We start from the raw sequence: 18,486 nt of genomic DNA, 5'->3' as shown, positions 1-18,486 counted from the left end.
CAAACCTGCTTCAATATTCAACATGTATCTGAGCAGGGGAGATCACGTAATAACAGCCTGTGATTTTCTCAGTTGGGAAGAAAGGATCTTTGTTTAAATCTGGTAAGACACAGTATCCCAGGCTTTCACTTAAAGGCAAAACCTTAAGAGGTTTTTACTTTCCTGAAGTGCTATGTGTGATTTCACTATCACAATTCAGTGGAAACAGTCAGTGAATGTGTGAACACCAATTATATGTTGGATACTTTGAGGCCATGGCCCTGTGTGTGCTCACCTCTCTATCTGTATTGTGATCCTAGATAAACCCTTTTTCTGTTTCCTTTCCTGCTTTTGAGTAATCTGCCCATTCACGCTGTAATTTGCTGACAGTAAAGGGGTATGCTCAGTATAACTGAGCTCGGAATTCAGCAGGTAGGAGTGTGCAAAAATTTCTTAAAGCAGAATTATGTATAGAGTTGAACAGTCTGTGTCAGAGATTATTGCTCTGTTTCATTAGGCTGTTACATTTCCCTGCATGGGGGTACTTTTTATTTCTTAACTGAAAGTCTGCATCATCAATTAATCTCACTGCACAATTCAACACAACAGTTCCGTGCTGTAGATTAGGATACGTTTCAATATGCAATGCACTGTCATGAAAAAATCATTATGTGGAACTCACTGTGAGGAGGTGGCAAAGATGCTGAAGGTGGCTACCAAGCTCTATTCAAGAACAGCCTGAAGTTACAAAAGGCTTTTATGTAGAAATTAGTGTTAAATAACTTTCCTGCTCTGCTGTTAGGAAAATGCTTTTCCTTTTTCTTCTTTTCTTCTTACTTTATTGAGAAGAGTATTTCCTGTAGTCACTTCTTTGTTCGTCAGTTCTGTAACTGTCTGTTGATTGTTTATTTTAAAGGGAATGCATTGGAACACAGGTATTTGCTGCAGTGCTTAGTGCTTCCTATAGGGATCCATTTGGAAAAGCAGGCTTATAAATTGGGACACTGTTTTATATTTATTGGAAATAATTGTTTTTTGCTTTCTAACATGTTCTCTGTAAAAAGATGCAACACTGGTGATGGAATATCACAGCTAGGGCTAAACAGCAAGAGGGAAAAGCTTTTATTCTGGAACATCAGTGAAAACTGAAAACTTGGGGCTTTGTTAAACTGATTTAAAATCTGTTACCTGCTAAATATTTCAGCTGACAGAAAGATAATCTGGGCAGCTAACACCAAATCAGCTTTGATTATCTGATCAATTAACTAGCAAGTGTAAAGGCTAACCCAGGTCAGGTGCACTGAAAGTAGGTCTGATGCAAATGTTTTAGCCTCTTAGCGTAGGGAAAATAACCTAGCACACATTTGTTCTCTGAGTGAAATGACCTGAAGCTAACAATGTGAGTATTCTGTTACTTGCATGTGACTCTCTTACATGGCTCATACCTTCACCTAGACAACAAAAAAACCCTGTTGTGTTAAAGAATGCTCTTTGCTACAATTTGGATCAAGGTACACCCAAAACGATCTGACTTTTAAAAGCATTTATGTTCTTTTCAGCATTAGCATGCTAAAAGAAAAAAAAAAACACTGTGTAGCTGTAGAAAATGTCTTACCCATTAATAACAAGCTGTTGGAGGCTCAAGAGCTGTTTCATAGGACTAAATCCTGCCAACAGGCAATACCCCTTAAATTTACTAATACTACAGAAACTGCATTTACAGAGCAAAGGCAATCTTAACACTCTAGCTTGTATGCATTTGCACTGCCTAACTGCTGAAGCAAGATATTAAACTTTTAAAAATTCATATGCATAAGTGCTTGAAAATGCTCTGAGGGAGGAAAGACCCAGTGTGATTCCTTTCTTCCGTGTGAGCTTATAGCACAAGACAGCCATCTTGTTGCTCTGTGAGCAGAATCTCTGAGAAGAGAGATCTTGAAAAACTCCAGGTACTGATGCTGCCTAGTTAAACAAGAAATTGTTCTTAAAATGCGGTAAATCAGCATGATGGCAACCGCAAAAAGCTAATAGTTATGAATACCATACTTCTACTTAATTGAGCTCTGCTGTAGTGCAACTGCAAAGTACTCCATCTCTTTTCCTTTCAATTAACCAGCATAGTCTGGTACATAAAGGAATAAATACCAGGCTTTTCCTGGCTTTCTTGAAAACTTAGCAAGAAGAATACACCAATGCTAAGAAAGCTAAAGGGCAGGAGGCTGAAGCAGCCAGCACTGAGTGGTGAGATTCTGCTAAAGAAAATAGGGAGCCAAGTGCAGAGGTCATGGAACCAAGAATGTGAAAAGTGATGGGGACAAGAAGCAAGAGAGAAAAGCCCAGATGCTCTGGGAAGTGCTCTGCCTGAGCATACATACCAAAGTGCCAGAAATGGCATGTCACACCACACAAGCCCACTATTTTCAGGGAAAACAAGGACAGTAAGTCTTCTGAAAGCTAACTGCTAGGCGAAAGATAGTTTTTATTATCACCAAAAAGCAGTGAAGCTTATCCCAGAGTACAGCTAATGTGGAGTTTTTAAAGCACTAAGCAAAATACATGCTCCCATTCTCTAACAGATTTTCAGAGTTATACCAGCCAACTACACGCAGTAACTTGCTATATAGGTCTACAAATTGGCAAGGAGAAAACCTGCAGGGAAACACAAAAGGCCATTTATTTCACCTTCAAGTATTTTCAAGCTTCTCATGCTTAAAGTCTTTGCTTGGCTCTGCTCGAGGTCCTGGTCCGTGAGAGATCTTTGGCACAGCTAGGCAGAACACAGGCTTTCTAAATACATCTAGAGAACACAAGAATGATATTAGATTTTATACAATGTGAGGATAACCTAAGAATGAAGTCCAGAAACTGGAACTGAGGTACTCTGTGCTGCAAAGCCCAGTGAATAAACTTTCTCAAGGAATAAACTGTCACTTCAATAACTTCTTAAGACTCCTGAACTGTTTTTTTTTTTTTGGTTGATTCTCCTTTCCTTTGTATGAAATTCTGCTTTCAGGCCATGGACCTATCTGGGGATTACTGGAGAAGAAGCTTGCATTGATGGTTTGATTTCACATTAACAAGTCACTACGTAGGAAGCTGAGTAACTGGCCGTGGCTGTGATCCGGTGTCTGGGGGAATGGCCTGGACACTGACTACCCACTGATAAATTACAGACTGTCTGTATCTATAGGAGGCCTTTTGTGTTATTCAAGCACAAACACAGGCTGGGCAGAGAATGGATTGAAAGCAGCCCTGATGGGAAGGACCTGGGGGTGTTGGTGGAAGAAGCAGCTTGACAAGAGCTGGCAATGTGTGCTTGCAGCCCAGAAAGCAAACCCTATCAGAAGCAGCGTGGGCAGCAGGGCGAGGGAGGGGATTGTCCCCCTGTGTATGTATGTAGGTGAAAGAGAGGGGCATAAAGCTCCTGACTGTGCTTCTGGCAAGCCCTGGTTTCTGTTTTGCTTCTTAATCAGAGAAATGACCATCAAGTTCTCACTGCACCACTTGTGGCTTGCAACTGCAAACAGAACAGGCAATCTTCCTAAGTCAAGATTTGCTCTGCTGCGATGGTACTGAGAAAACAGTTTCTTGTGCTTGTAGGTACGGATCCTTGGGGACTTCAGGAGAAAAGAATGAGGAAAGGAACTAATCGAGTGTCTCTTCTAAAAGAAATCCTTGCTCTACATTTCTCTGTGACTCCATCCCATACCACGCTGCACCACCTCCTGGTTCATAACTGAAGTCAAAATATAATTACAGAATGCATGTAAAGGGATACATGTGGTATCTTTACACTAAACACCTTGCAACATTCATAAAATACGTACAAGTGGTAGTAGAAATGCTCATCTAGACGATGAGGGAGTCGTCAATTACAAGTTGTGCACAGTTAACAGAACAGTAACACACTGCCGGGCTTATCTTGTTCTGCCAAAGATCCCAGTGAAACCAGGCTCTGCATAGGAGGCTAGCGTTGATATTACTTACTTGCAATAGCTGCTAGCTGCCCTGGATAAGTGGCACGAATTGTGTTGTCACAATAGATAGGATGGTCTTAAGTCAGATACTCTTGCCAAAGAAGGTATTTATCTCCAGCCCTTACTGAATCTGTAGGGAGATGGCCTGTTGCGTACCTGCTGCTGTGGCAGTAATTCCTGCAGCTTAACCCAGATCCCAGTGCTGAGCCTTAGCCAACCACCCCTTTTGTTTGCCTATATTCAGTGTTATGTAGACTATTGAGCCAGTGCTGCTGTTACCTCTCTTGGCATAAGCAGCTCCAGAACAAACACTCCTCCCTGCACCTAGATACAAAAAAATAATAATCTTCTAACACTTACTTGTACTGATAATTTAGTTACTCATCTCAGTCCTCCTGGCTTAATTATCCTGCTGGATAAATATGTGACTTACAACCCTTTTTCTCCCTTCCCACAGAGCAATTCTGGAATCTGAGCTAGCTTCAGTAGGAAGAAGCTGCTCATTGCTCTGAATGGAGTGCTTTCTACTTACATTGTTGGAACAGAAAATGTCAGCCTGAAAAGTTTCAAAAAAGAAGAGGTACAAATCTTCACTTTCTGCACTTTGACAGTTTTTCCTAGTAGGAGAATGTTCCTATCCACACTCCGAAATCTAAGCACCTATGAAACGTGCGATCAGATGTCAAAAGAGTGCCAGAGGAACTCCTGGCTACATATGAAATGGCAGGTGAAACCTGTGCCCAGAATAAGCATCTCTTTGTAAGGGAACAGAAAACGCAGGATACATACTTCAACCTGCAGTCTACTCTTTATGCTACTGGCTTCTACGTTCCTTTAAGGACACATGAGAAAAGGAAGCCTGTCATTAACATACATACAAACTGGGGTCTCTTTTTCCACCCCAAATCCACACGCACATGCTGCTTGTGTCAAAACATCTTAGTATTGAGTACTACATGGGCATCAGCTGTTCCTTCATTCGTGCAAGTATAAAAGCTGGACTAGATGAAACAGAAAGAAGCTGCGTTTACATAAAACGGGGGCTAAAACAGAGATTTTTTTCCCCAACTACGCAGTTCTATTCATGGAGTGTTGTAGGATTTCCCTCCTGAGTCTGTTTCTCTGCTCTGTGCTACAGGTGCAATTCCTGAAAGCACTGCTACACTTGCTGAGAATGCACTGTGAGATTCACTGATCTGTGAGGAAGGGAACAGAGGCTTCCCTTGTGTAAGAGAGGAAGGGAAGAATCGGCTCCAGGGAAATCCACTTCACATTAAACATTAAGGACATTTTTTTTTCTCTGGGTAAGCTGGGAATCTGCCAAAGAAGCCTAGAGTGGCAACTCTGGTAGTTTGAGTTGTGTTATGAGTATGCAGCATGCTAGGGATGCAGGGATCCCTCTGAGTCATCAGATGCGTGACACGGACAGGATGAGGGATAGATTCCCTCTGTGGACACAAACCTGAAGTTTCCAAAGTACCACGAAATTGAGGGGTAGGGGTTAAGGACCTCCATTTTGCAGAGGGCCGGATGAAAGAAAACAAGCACAGACTCCAAACATTGGTCAGCTTGTATAATCTGATAATAAACCACCAGGGCTCCAAGTTCCATTTTGTACTGCACAGCCTTTTAGTCAAATAAAGGTACTCGAACAGTTGCCTATTACATACAATTTAATATTTTTTTCTGATTCGGCATGTTGTCCACCTCACAGACCTTCATGTGCTTGAGCAGAACATACTAGCCCCAGCTAACGTAAGGGCTAGAGCCTGTTGTATATGGATACTTAGGGTCTTTCCTTTAGGGAAAGAGCTTCAGAAATCTATAGAAGGTTCAAGGTTTATAAGACAGGTGCTTCTGGAAAATTTCTGAGTTAACTGCACAAGAAGCAGCTGATGAGGGAATGGAGACAAGACCGAGGGCCATATGTGCTAAGATGGTTCAGTCCTATCTCTTACTCAGGAACTTAAAGCTGCTTCTTGTCTAGCTGGTGGTGAGGTGTCCTCGATGAACTGCTCACCCAGAATATCAACTGAAGCGCAAGCTTGTGATCCCCTGTTTTCTGAACCCAGTTTAGTGCAAACCCAATTACTTAAACCCTGCAGTTTCCTCCAGAGGAGGAAAATACATTGGTTTCCAAAGTATAGGACAAACAGTTACACAAAGCTCTCTTCTCACAACAAATTCTGACAGCAAAACAAAGAAGGATATCTACGTACTCTCATCTCCTGCATCTGTTTGACTCCTGAGATAACAAAATATGAATACTTTCACTGTAGATAGACTACAAAAAGATCCACAATAGAACAGAGTTACTTCTCAGAAATGACACTATAAATAAATCAATTTTGATGAGTGAAACAGATCTCATCTCCTATACCCACCCATTCAATTTCTTAGCCTTCCAAACACTTCAGTGTATTACAGTAGGAAAGCTCATCACAGATTTCAAGGAGAGAGAAAATCCCTGAAGAAATTTGCCTGCCTTTTCCCTGCAGGAGCACCTGGACATTGTCAGCACCAATTTATGACGGAGGAAATATAGACGAAGTAAAACAGAAAATGAGCCTGGAACCTGTTTTAAGTTTATTGGTTTGCTGAGTGTAAATCACTCAGCATTCCTAAAATATGCAACAACCTCTCAAGTACTTAAATTGCTTCAAAAAGGTAGTCTGAGACACCTGAGAAACCTAAAAGATTTTTGAGAAATATGCATTTATTCTATGTTTTCTTTGCACTGACCTGACATTCCTCTTACATTGGCTCTCCTGCGACAGGACATAAAGCTCTCCATCCTGTACCTGGCAACACAGCAAAGCCAGAACTTTAAAAACAAGCCCCACTCACTACAGAGTCTAAGTGCCCTGATTTCTACCCCATAACGTCAAGGAGCATTGTTAGGTGATAGCCTTATTTTTTCAACCCATGCCACCCAGTTTAAGTTTAAGTTTCTATCTCTTGAAATATGCATGGCCCAGATTTCCACCGCCTCTATTTTTCTCTCCCTCTGTGATCACTTCTCTGATGGCATTTAACTCTCCCAGCATTACTCATCTGCTGCCTGTGCTGCGCATTTCTCAAGACCTCAGTGCTGCAGCTTCCCTCGACTAAACTAAAATTGGTGACCTTAGCAGTGAAAGTGAACAAAGATGGCTGGTCATAAACTGAATTTATTTGACTTCTAATGAAACTTTTTTTCTGACAGGTTTGTTGGGGCACTTTTGAGCTGGCAATTTTCGTTTCAGCGCTGGTACTGATTCAGGTTTGTTGCCTGTTTACCATGCCTGCAGTGCACACCTTTTAGAAATAAATCACTTGCTAGCATCAAAACAGAAGGGTAAGCAGTAATTAATGGCATGTTCTATAAATTTCACCTCTTTCTCCTTCTCCTCTCTGCTAATAAATATGGAAGAGATGACTGAAGAGGTGTTCTGACAACACGGAGACAACGGAGAATGTCTATTACTTACCTCAATAAAAAGCAACCCAAAAATGAAATAACTGTTTTCTGTCACCTCACCTCCCCACAGGGAGAAGTTTACTCTTCTCCCCACCTTAATCAAGTGCTTTGTGCTTCTGAATTTAATCTTATCTTACTGATGCTTCTGAGACTCAGTGAGCGTTGAAGGCAAGAAGAAAACCCATCTCATCCTCCTTACTCAGCCTCTCTTTGTTGTGGCTTAGTATTAAATATTAACTTTCATGTTTTCTTGGGGCTGCGAAAGCCATTATGGAAAAGATCAAACCAATTTTTCTTTCCAGTATATGTGATTGTTTTCTACTTCCCTAAAAGGTTAATGTTTAAAATGAATAATGGGTAGTGAGGGAGGAAAAGGGGAAGGAAAGGTTCCTCCTGCTTGCCCTTCTCTCAGCTCACACAGCACAGAGATGTTGCTGCTTCCTTGTGCTGCTAGTCCTTTTGCAGCCTACAGAGCTGCTTGCCCTGGCATGGCGGACTCAGAAACGGATTCAGCCCTACTGATACATCTGCTCACAAAATGAATCATTTTGTCCTCATCAATTCCTCTAACACTTTCTGATCAACAGTTTTTGCTGCTGCCGTCTCCACCAGGTTAGTCCTCAAGTCCCTGTGCAGACCAGTCAGTACCCATAAACTCAGAGCAGTTTCACATCTTGGTAATCTGTGCAAATACTCCTCCTTGCTACTGATTTACCAGTGGACTTAAAGGAATGAAACACAATTCAGGTCAGCTAAAAGAATAGTTTAAAAAAACACCAAGAACATAATAGTTCACACACATTTAAGAAGTGCAGCATGAGATGTTGTACTTGTCAGCAAGGAGGGCTGCCTACGGCTCATGCTCATAACTTCATGGCAGCAGCAGGAAGAGAGCTCAAGAAGAGCTCAGCTCTTCTTGCTTCCAAAATCAGACTCTGAGCTGGCAAATGATATGAAGCCTGTGGCACAAAGCAGCAGGATTCCAGCCAGCAGGAGGGCAGCAATGAAAGGCATGAAGCCACCCTGTATCAGAGCCTTACAGAAATAATGCAGTTCCATTTTGAAAAGCCATTGGATTACCCTGGAAGAAATCCACATTGGAAAACATTATTACTCCTTATTAAATCAAAACCTGCTGGATTGTAGAAAAAAATAAGTAGTGTTGTGAACTCTTTTGGGGGTTGAAAATATAAGGGAGCTTGACAATATGGAAAGAGCTCTTGAGCTGCAACAGAACATAATTCTTTGCAGGAGGGAAGAATGTAAAGAAATCTATGAAGTCAATGACTAGTTTAGTCCAAAAATACATGGCACAAAGCACAAAGCAATTAGCACACTGCCGAGAGTTCCTGTTGGATATATGTAAGCCTATATATATATATTCAACCAAAAGTAAATGTTAATAAACACATCATTTCAGGAGAAGATGCTAAATGCAATGCATTTAATTAAAGGATAAATATCTAACCTTATGCAATCATCTACTGTTGATCCCTGATGGCTAAGCCAAAAGTGGTAGTTTTGAAACCAACAGAGCCCACAGACGATGATAATCTCCCTCTGGAAACAGGCCAGTTGATCATCATAGTTCAGCAGTCCAGTCTTGTGGATGCTACAAAGTTGAGGCATGGCTTTTCACATAGCCACTCATTTTTTTCTCCTTAGATTTCAACTTCCTAGAGTTTCAGTTCAAAGGTAAAACCATACAACTGCTGACTTCCAGGCTGAAAGCTGTACAAAGCTACAGATTTATCATATTTATGCTGCAAATCTAGGTTTTCCTGTGGTTGCATCTAAATCCTATAATAATTTTCCACTACTCAGCTGTGTGGACTCTCAAAGCTGAACCTTCTGCACCTCTTCCTTTTTCAGTGCTCTCTCCAAGTCCTTGCTACATGTACAGAAGCAACTGCACAACTCGATTACAGACACTCTCCAGAGATGGAGGGGATGTATTCCTGTGTAGACTTTGAAAATCAATCTGCCATACTGGCTACTAATTCTGGGCAAACCTCTCTAAATTATTGTATTCAGATTTCTGCAAATGCCTCTATAAAACATCTAAATCAGAAGCAATAGCATTTTCTTTTAACAGAGTCCAACTTTGTATTTCTCTCACCCAGGTAACTTTCTATTTTGTTGCTCATCTCCTCCTTTTCTCTACGCATGATCAGTTCAGATTCATTGTCCTTTATTTTTATACTAAGAAAAATTTGAACAAGGTATGATCTAGTGGTCACGGAAGCTCCTGCTTATAAAATATCTAGGCTTTTTTTTGTTCATCTGCTGTTGTTCTGTATAATGAATTTGTCTTCACATTCCTTAGTTCAGTCTGTTTAAATCATAACCTCCTTAGGGCAAAGAGTACTCTGTGTGTGTCTGTATGTAATTATGAAGGCTTAAGAGAGAAATTACCTGGACCTTAGTTACGACCTGTGGCCACTACTGTACTATTAAGGATAAATTCAGAGAGGCAGCCTGACTACATCGTAAGGCTGCAAAAATAAAACCCTCATCGACAAGTATTGCATGTCATGGTGGAAAAGTGAACACAAGACAAAATTTACCTGGATGGCACAGCTGGGCTGCACTTCATTATACTGCACTGGTGTCACGCTGAGTGTGATAAACCGTTGAGACAAAAAAAAATGAAACCCATGTCACAGGCAGTGTTAGGAAGTACATTGCTAAGAGTGCATTAAACTTTGATGGCTCCATTTATACATTATACATGTGCAAGTCAGCAAAGCTGTACTGGTGGTAATTTTCCAAAGGAATCAGCTAATAATGTTACAGCACATGCTGGAGCAAGCTATTGCACAGGTTGTTGTTGCTTTTTTTCTGTTTTTGCTTATTAGCACACAAAATATGTAATGCTTCACACAATTTCATGCCCTAAGGTATAGTCCAAAGAGCAAAGCAAGGGGGAGCTGTAAGGAAGACTGATAGAGGTGCTTGGCCTCTACAAACATCAGCATGCTGATGGAAAGGAGAGGAGGGGATTACAATTGGAGGTCCCCTCACATTTGAATCACATCTGACTCTCAATCTTAAGGAAAAGCCTACTGCAAGAATTATGCAAACTATACGACAAGGAACATCAGCAATTTTTGGAGAGGCTGGATTCCTTCAAAGTCTGAGGCCACAGGTGTTTAGAAACCATGCTGACAAACAGCATAAAATACCCTGATAGAGAAGGGCTGACAGCAAAGAAACCTGCTGATGCTTCAGTGGTTTTCTCCCTTGAAGCAGAACGCCAGATGATTACATGGTTGGAATATGAAGAAAAAAAGAAAAAAAGAAAGGATAGGATCTGTTTTGTCCTCAACGTGCCATTAATGCTGAGAACAATCATTGCTGCACAAGGAAAGGCAGAAGGTCTAGAGATGCAGGAGAGGGAAACAGCAAATCTCATGGAAGTTTTCTATTTTCATCCCCTTAATAGCCATCTCTTAGACAAAGCATCAGCTAGCCCTGGCCCAATACATGTTTTCACCAGTAATTCTCCAGTACTCCCACGATTCATGTAAGATCTGCGACAGCCCAGTAGGAAAGGACAAGCACCTAGAAAACTTTCTTTTTGTAACAGCAGGTGGAAAGGCATCATCTGTTTCTATGATCTCCTGAAGAACCCCTAAGCCTTATAAAATTTTCCAGGCTCTGAGAGAATGTAAGACTGACTTGACTGTTTCTGTGGCAAATAAAGCAAAGAACGAATATACTCTCTACCCAACATACGCTAATCTCAAAGATAAGAGAGACACCAATGTATTCTGAGCCACAGGTGCAATCTAGTAATATGAAAATATGTATTTCTGAGATTTGAAAAAGTTGTGTTATGAGTTTAAATGGTCCCAATTTAAATATTTGCATCATCAGGGAGGACTGCAGGAGAACTGACATAAAAAGGCTTCGAGGCAACAACTGTGTACTTGTTTTCGCCCAGCGGCAGTCACAGTAAGTCTTTCCTCAGTGCTAAAACTTCTTTATATACTACTGTAACAGGTAGTAAAACCAACAACAAAAACGGTGAGAACCTGCAGTTGAAGTGAAACATTCTAGACCATTACCTAGCAGGATGATGCTTCCCTCCACCCAGTGCGAATGGAAACAGAAGTGCACTAACTCACAGAAGTGGTCTCTGTCATTTCAAATAACTCACTTTCAATACTGACGTACTCAGAGTGCTGCAGCCTGAATCGAGGTGCTGCAAAACGCTTTGCCTATTTCCAAATCTCAGAAGTAATTCTGTGCTCATTGTAGGATGAATCTCTACTGAAAAAAATTACTCCTGCTAAGGAGACTTTAGAAAAGTGAACACAGTGATTTCTCCACCATACGCTGCTATCAGTTTAGCTCATGGTGCCCCTTCTCCAAGCTATGCCCGCTTTGTTGTTGTTGTTACTCCGCTCTCACCTCTTGCTGTAGCTTTATTTAATTCTGAGTTCTGCACGGCCCTGGTTTATTTCATGCAGCACCGTGCACAGCCGCGCTGCTCTCCCTGACTCGTTTCATACGTGGAAATACAAAGACGGATGTTTCCCTACTCTGCAGCCTGCAGGTGCTATCTCAGTCGCACATAACTATCACAAGCACTGCTCGCATTTGCAGGATACAAAATTGAAATTCCACCAACAATATCAGAAACATAAAGAACAAGCACTGGAATTGCTTGTGCTTTATAGAGGCTTCCTGACAGGAGCTTATCTCTGTCTGTACCACGCGTTGTTATTCCCGTAAACACCGCACGCTGGTATATTACGGTTAATGAAATGTAGTCCTAACAACTCGGAAGATACAGCAGGACTGTTAGAGCTTCTTGAGGTGACTGGGTAATTCAATGTGCTGTGCTTAACAGGAAGAAAAATGTGGGAAAGAATAGATTATTAGTGCAAGAAAAATAAACAAGAAGTAACTCCATGACCAGAGGGAACTTTTTATGACTTTCTGGCATTCAGGTCTCAATTATCAGAGACATGAGTCAGATCATAAACAGTATTTCTCTCTGGCAGAGGTAGGCTGCTTTATTTCAGGCCTTGGAAAGAGTGAATGTTTTGATAATGGAGTTAAAGGAAAAACAGAACCTCACAATTTGAGAGCAGCCTTTTCTGATCATGATACTGGTGCTGTGCTAGGTGAAAAGTAAATCAATAATACAGCCCTCGGGAAGGCTCTATTTATGAAAAATTCTGCAGATGGATGCTTATGTGCTGCTGGCAAAAGGTAACATTTTCTTTAAGGGGCCTAGATCTCTGGAGATAAAGAGAGGTTGGATGGAAGTCAAGGTATATTTATACACCGACTGTATAAATACACACACTGTGGCTCAATTTGTCAAATTTAAAACATGAAAGACAGATGGAGGCTCGGGAAAGGTAGCCCTGTTATAGCCTGCATGAAAGTATTTCCTTGGATGGCAGAATCCAACCCACTGTGCACAAGCGAGCAGTGGGAAATCACTCAGGAGGGCCCTCCCTCCGATCTGTTGTGCAGCTCGTACAAAGGTACAGCACAGCAGGTGAATTCTGTAGGAAGGGATTTTCGAAGCTTTGCTTTCTTTGGAGAGAAAATCCATCAGATAGGGGCGAAGAGGAGCTAGGGGCTGTACCACACACCTTTGCTATAATCCTGTGCTACTGCTATACCCATAACTTTCCAGTTTTACACAGTTTGGCCAGCTCAGCTGATAACCAGAATTTTGTTAAACAAATACATTTTTGGAAGAAGAATTCTACTTCCACAGCTGTTTTATTCACGGCACGTGAATGATTAAATCTCTCTCTTGGCTTCTTCCCTTATGAGGCCAAGGAAATCAAGCAGCTCTGACACATTTTAAAATGCTCATTAAAAGATATAAAAGATTCCCTCCAACACTGGCAGAAGGAGCATGTGTGTATGCACCCATGTTTCTAAGTACTTTGTTTCTAATTCAAGGACTAAAATGGGGCTTTCAAAAACCCAAGGGAAGGTCACCTTTCATTGAGCCATCAAATTGCATATAACTGCCACTGAAGATCTTCCCCCAGTATTTTCTCCTTGTGAAAAGAAGGAGCAAATGCAGCCTGTCTCTGAATAGGACAGCACTCTCCAATTAATACCACGTGGCTGCTTCCTACCTCACACACATGCTCTCTTCCTAGATGTTTTGTGTTGGCTTTTAACAGTCACTATACTGAAGGGATGAAAAGAAGAAGCCTGCTCTTTTACAGATATTGCCTTGCGTTTATCACTCCTTACTTTAAAGCCGTTCCCCGTGGTAACCACATTAGCATCCTACTTACTCCAGGCTCCTTCCACAACCAAAGCAGAGACTTCAAATGGGATGAGTTGTACTCTGCACATCTCCTTCTATCCACTAACTTCAGAGGGAGCTTAAGGCACCAGATTCCTAATCTACATGCTTCAGTTTACTACAAAATAAATACAACAAATTTGGACAGTAGCACTTTTAGTTGTGTTCTCAAACCACATTACAAACCAAGATTCATGCTCAAACTTTTACAAGTGAAACTACCCAGACATATGCCCATTATTACCCTAGCCAACTGCTTCACTGTTTTACACACTATTCTTACCCTTTCTGTCTTTTTGCACTCCAACCTACAAAGGCTTGGGAACAAGCTTAGCATCTTCCCATTCAATGCTTAAATCTTTGCATGATTCTAACTTTAGATTATAAACCTGCACGGGTTATTAGTTTTGTGCAACACCCCTCTCGCAACATAAAAGCATTTGAAATGCCTGGGGGGGACCAGGATAACAACCAAAGTTTTTGCAAGTTTCTCCTACACTGTTTTCCACTATCTGATTTATGCCTTGGCACAGTTCCCCTCTTCTCCCAGAGGAAAAGTATAATCATCTCAATTTTACAAATAAAGCATTAGCTAAAATAAACTGTTACTCATAGGTCACACAGGGAATAAGTGGTGAAGTTGGAAATGAAACCCAAGAGCCTTGCCTCACCACTTCCCTACTCTAATTTACATTGAGCACAAGGAGAAGAAGCCTGCCCATCCATCTGGACATCCGCATGATGGGGAAATTTTATTGTAAAAATATCTCTAATTACTATTTCAGAAGGCAGGTTTGGAATTACAGATGGAGTGTAAGCTTTCTTGCTTTTGCTGAAATTAGCTTCAAAGCTTCTGCTTTTCTCTCATTTCAGAAAAGCTCCAGGAGCAGAAATTCAGGATTAATCATGAAAATGGTTTCTTCTCAAAGAGTCGAGATCATTGGTTTGAAAGTGCAACTTAGTGCAGTCTAATAAACTCTCCTTACCATGAAAAAGATTGTGTTGGCTGAGTACCTAAATCTGATTAGAAATGCTTGAGTGCTGAAAATTTGGCATTAAGATAGGGGCTTCTGCTGTGGGTGCTTCAGCAAACATTTCCATGTTCCTGGAACTTAGAGCACCTGTCAAGAAAAAGAACACACATTTTGTTTCCCATCTTAGTCACGCTGTCTCTGTGACTTGATGTTTTACCCCCAGTTGACTAGGCACCCATGACAGCATGTTATCTCCTGAATAAGCCTAAACAGCAATGAACAGAAAACCAACGTGACAAAAAGTGCATTCAGACATCAGAAGATACAAGTCTATAAAATATGTGTGTGTGAAGCATGCATGCACATCTGTGCAGTAGTATTCAAGTCTGCATTACCTCATTCCTTGACAAAAGCATGGAGTGATTATTTCATGCAAATACACACAGCAGAAAAACACACATAGATGTGTGTAAGGGGACCGCATGACATCTTGTACCAAGCATTTCAACTCCTTCATTGGTTTCTGCATGGAAAAACTACAAATGAAAGAAAACTAAAGCATTTCACTCAGAAGTGGAAAGCTAACCTATGAACACGTGGCATTGTATTTTGTCCTAGACCTCTCAGTAGGAAGATTTTCTTGGAAAAGTTAGTCAGCTAGTCATCAGAACATGATTTATTAGTGTCTGCTAACATGGGGAGAAAAAGTAAACTAATAGGGCTTTGAGGGAAATACTTCTGCTCTGGATGCACTCCAGTCAGAGACAGGGATAAGAGAACTATAGCTCAGTCCCTACAGAACAGGATCTTTCCTATCAATCCCAAGTACATTTGATGATGACGAAAAAGCAAGAGAAAGAGGCCCCGGACGATTTTACCCATCAAAAATATTCAAGGGAAAGAAAAGATTTCCAGAAGTGTTTCCTAGTAGTCAAGCTTTTTGCATTATTCGAACAGTAAAAATAAAAAAGTACAGAAACTGCCATGAGAAAGTTCTCAGCTGCTGTTAAAACCAGCAGGGCTCCAGTGTGAAAGCTGCGCAGCGGCAGGGAAGGAAGGAAGAAGTGAGCCCCTCAGGCATGAGAACCAGGTTTGCAAACTTGAGCAGCCTATTCTCTCCTACTGTGATAGAGCAGCCAGAGTTCCTGTGACTCAAGTAGCAAGTTTCCCACCTCGCTTGTGTCAAACAGAGCTTGGTGAAAAGAAGCAGCATCCCAATACTTCCTTTCAGTAAAAAAATCTGAAGAAACCAAGAAGCAGTGTGCAAGGCATTTTCAAAAGTGTCATGTAATTTACAGACATATGTGAAAACATATTGGGGAATAGATACTCAGGGCATGTTTCTGTGTACAGCACCATAAGTTAACACTCTGAACTATCAGCTGTATGTGTTAGGTCTCTTCTATTAGCTCAGATAAGAACCTTTTGCTTTTCATGCCTGACTGCTTCTGAAATAGTGTTTTCTTTCCCCCCCAGGAGTCTGTATGAACAGAATTAGAACATCAAAGCTTAGACTGACAGCTATTCCAGTCTAGACTTGGAAAATAAAACAATTCTACCAGCAAGTTCTCGTGATTAGCCAGATAATGCATCCAATTAGAGCACAAATATGCTGCAGGCTTATCTACATGGTTACAGCCACAGTAACACTTACAGGACCATCTCAGATATAGCCATTCCAATGCTCTGTGTACCCTACCTGATCTTCTGGACTTACTAGCCCAGACATCGTCGTTGTGCCCCACATGGACAGACTTTCAGAATAAAGGGAAGCCTGTCCATTTAGTTAAGATATTTGGGAGGCACAGGGGGAATGCCTTGCATATTCACAGCAGAAGGAACAAGGATGCTGGAGCAAAACCTTACCCAAAGTTAGCATCTGCAAGACACACAAAAAGGTTCTCCAACAAGTTTTTGAACATTGCAGGGTGCATGAAAGGGAACACTCTGTTCAGCGATGAACAATAAGAGAAGGGCTGTTTAAAAAGGCATTGTGAAGGTTTCATTGGACAGTTTTATCCCCAGTTATTTCAATAACTCGGGGAGACAAAGTATTTCATACTGAAATTCTGTCAAGTAGCTACAGATTCCAGTTTAAAGAAAGGGAAATAATGTGTGCCGGTGAACATGCCTCTGGGAGCACACAAACTAGAACAAGGATTTTTACGTGCTTTGTAATTCCATTATCCTAACTGGTACAAAGCCAGACTAGAATACTTTAAGATGTTCCATGAAATTATAGTTTCAGAAAGGGCAATAACATCAGTGTAAATGGACCGTTCTGCCTACAGCTTTATTGAAAATACAGAGGTTTTTGTTGTTGTTTCCCGTGAAAACAACACTTCAGCTTTTTCAGTGGTTTTATGTCCTCATCTGCGTCTTAGAGTCTCCAAATAGGTTTGAGACAACTTGGCTAAATGTGACAGAAGGACAGGAGACAGAAAATAAAACCCTCACAGAAATCTTGTGAACAGGTAAAGGTAAGCAAAGACATGCAGCAAGTATTCTGCAAGAAGGAAGATTAGGGCATTTTGGAAGGAAGGAAGTCAAAGCACCAGGCCCAGAAAGGCTTTCACCACAATTTCCTGGGTGCTGAAATCCATTAACCATGATGAATACTCCATGGAAGCCACGATTCAACACTTCTAGTATTCAAAGGCCCTCTGCCTTCGAGGTATACAGCATGGTCATGAAGTCTACTCAGGAACCTTGCGTGGCAGTGCAAAAAAAAAAGCCCAAACAAGAGAAAAGTTATAGTAGACCATATTTTATAATCATATAATTACTCTGTAATTACCCAACAATTACAGTACAATTACACAAGACATTTGTTTTAGCCTTTTGGAAATTACCACTGATTTATCTAACTGGAAATGCACCAAGCAAGTAGCAATAATTACAACATAAATATGATGTAGTTAGATATCTGGAGTTTAATAGCACTTCATTAAGAGTAATAGCCAAGGTTGTTATGTTGTCATAAAGTTAACCTTCCAGTCATAGGAATAAGCATTATTTACATATTTGGAAACAAAACTGGAATGTAATTACACTGTCATTACAGACAGAAAACTTATGTTATGGTTGACATTGTATTACAGAAAGTGACTTTATACCCTATTTTAATTCTTTACACTTTTAAAGATGCAGAAGCTTAAAACTAAACTAAAAAGAGAAGAACCTCTGGGACAGAGGTCTCCCTCTTATTTCAGGAGACACCTGACTTTTTTTTGCTTCAATCTTCTCAAGTTCCCTTTTTCCCTTAAAGCTTAAATGGAAACCCCGACACTTCTACCTTACTGGAACCACCATTTCAGAAGCTGTGCTTCCTCTGCTTGTTCTCCCTTGTCTGGTTCTGTGCACATAGGCTTTCCAAAACCAATACTTTCAACAGGCAAGCATCTTGCACGCTGAATTAAACTCAGCAGTAGTGAAACACCCAGGGACTAACCACCGCACTTGAGGTAAAATACCATCAGATGCCATGCAAAACAAATCCTACTTGCAAAATTCTCAGGTTTTCATAGAGATTGATTTACGTCTGTTATTTCAGCATAGTAAAAAGCCTTTGCTGGCACTGCTGGGATGACACCTCTGAAATTTGCAAAATCTCAAGTCTACAAAAGAACAGCCAGGTAGATGCTGCTAGTTTTCCCAAAACTTGCACGAAGTTCAGACTACCTTTAACTCATTGAATGTATGCCAATGAAGCCAGTCAGGAGAATTTCCACTCAGACCCAAGCTCCCGCAAGTTCTCCCTGCCTGCCTTCTCTGATTTTGTTTTGGCACAGACATTCAGAAGTT

The sequence above is a fragment of the Oxyura jamaicensis genome, chromosome 24, assembly GCF_011077185.1.
Source record: "Oxyura jamaicensis isolate SHBP4307 breed ruddy duck chromosome 24, BPBGC_Ojam_1.0, whole genome shotgun sequence".
NCBI classification, from domain to species: Eukaryota; Metazoa; Chordata; class Aves; order Anseriformes; family Anatidae; genus Oxyura; species Oxyura jamaicensis.
Note: the sequence above shows the minus strand (reverse complement) of the source record.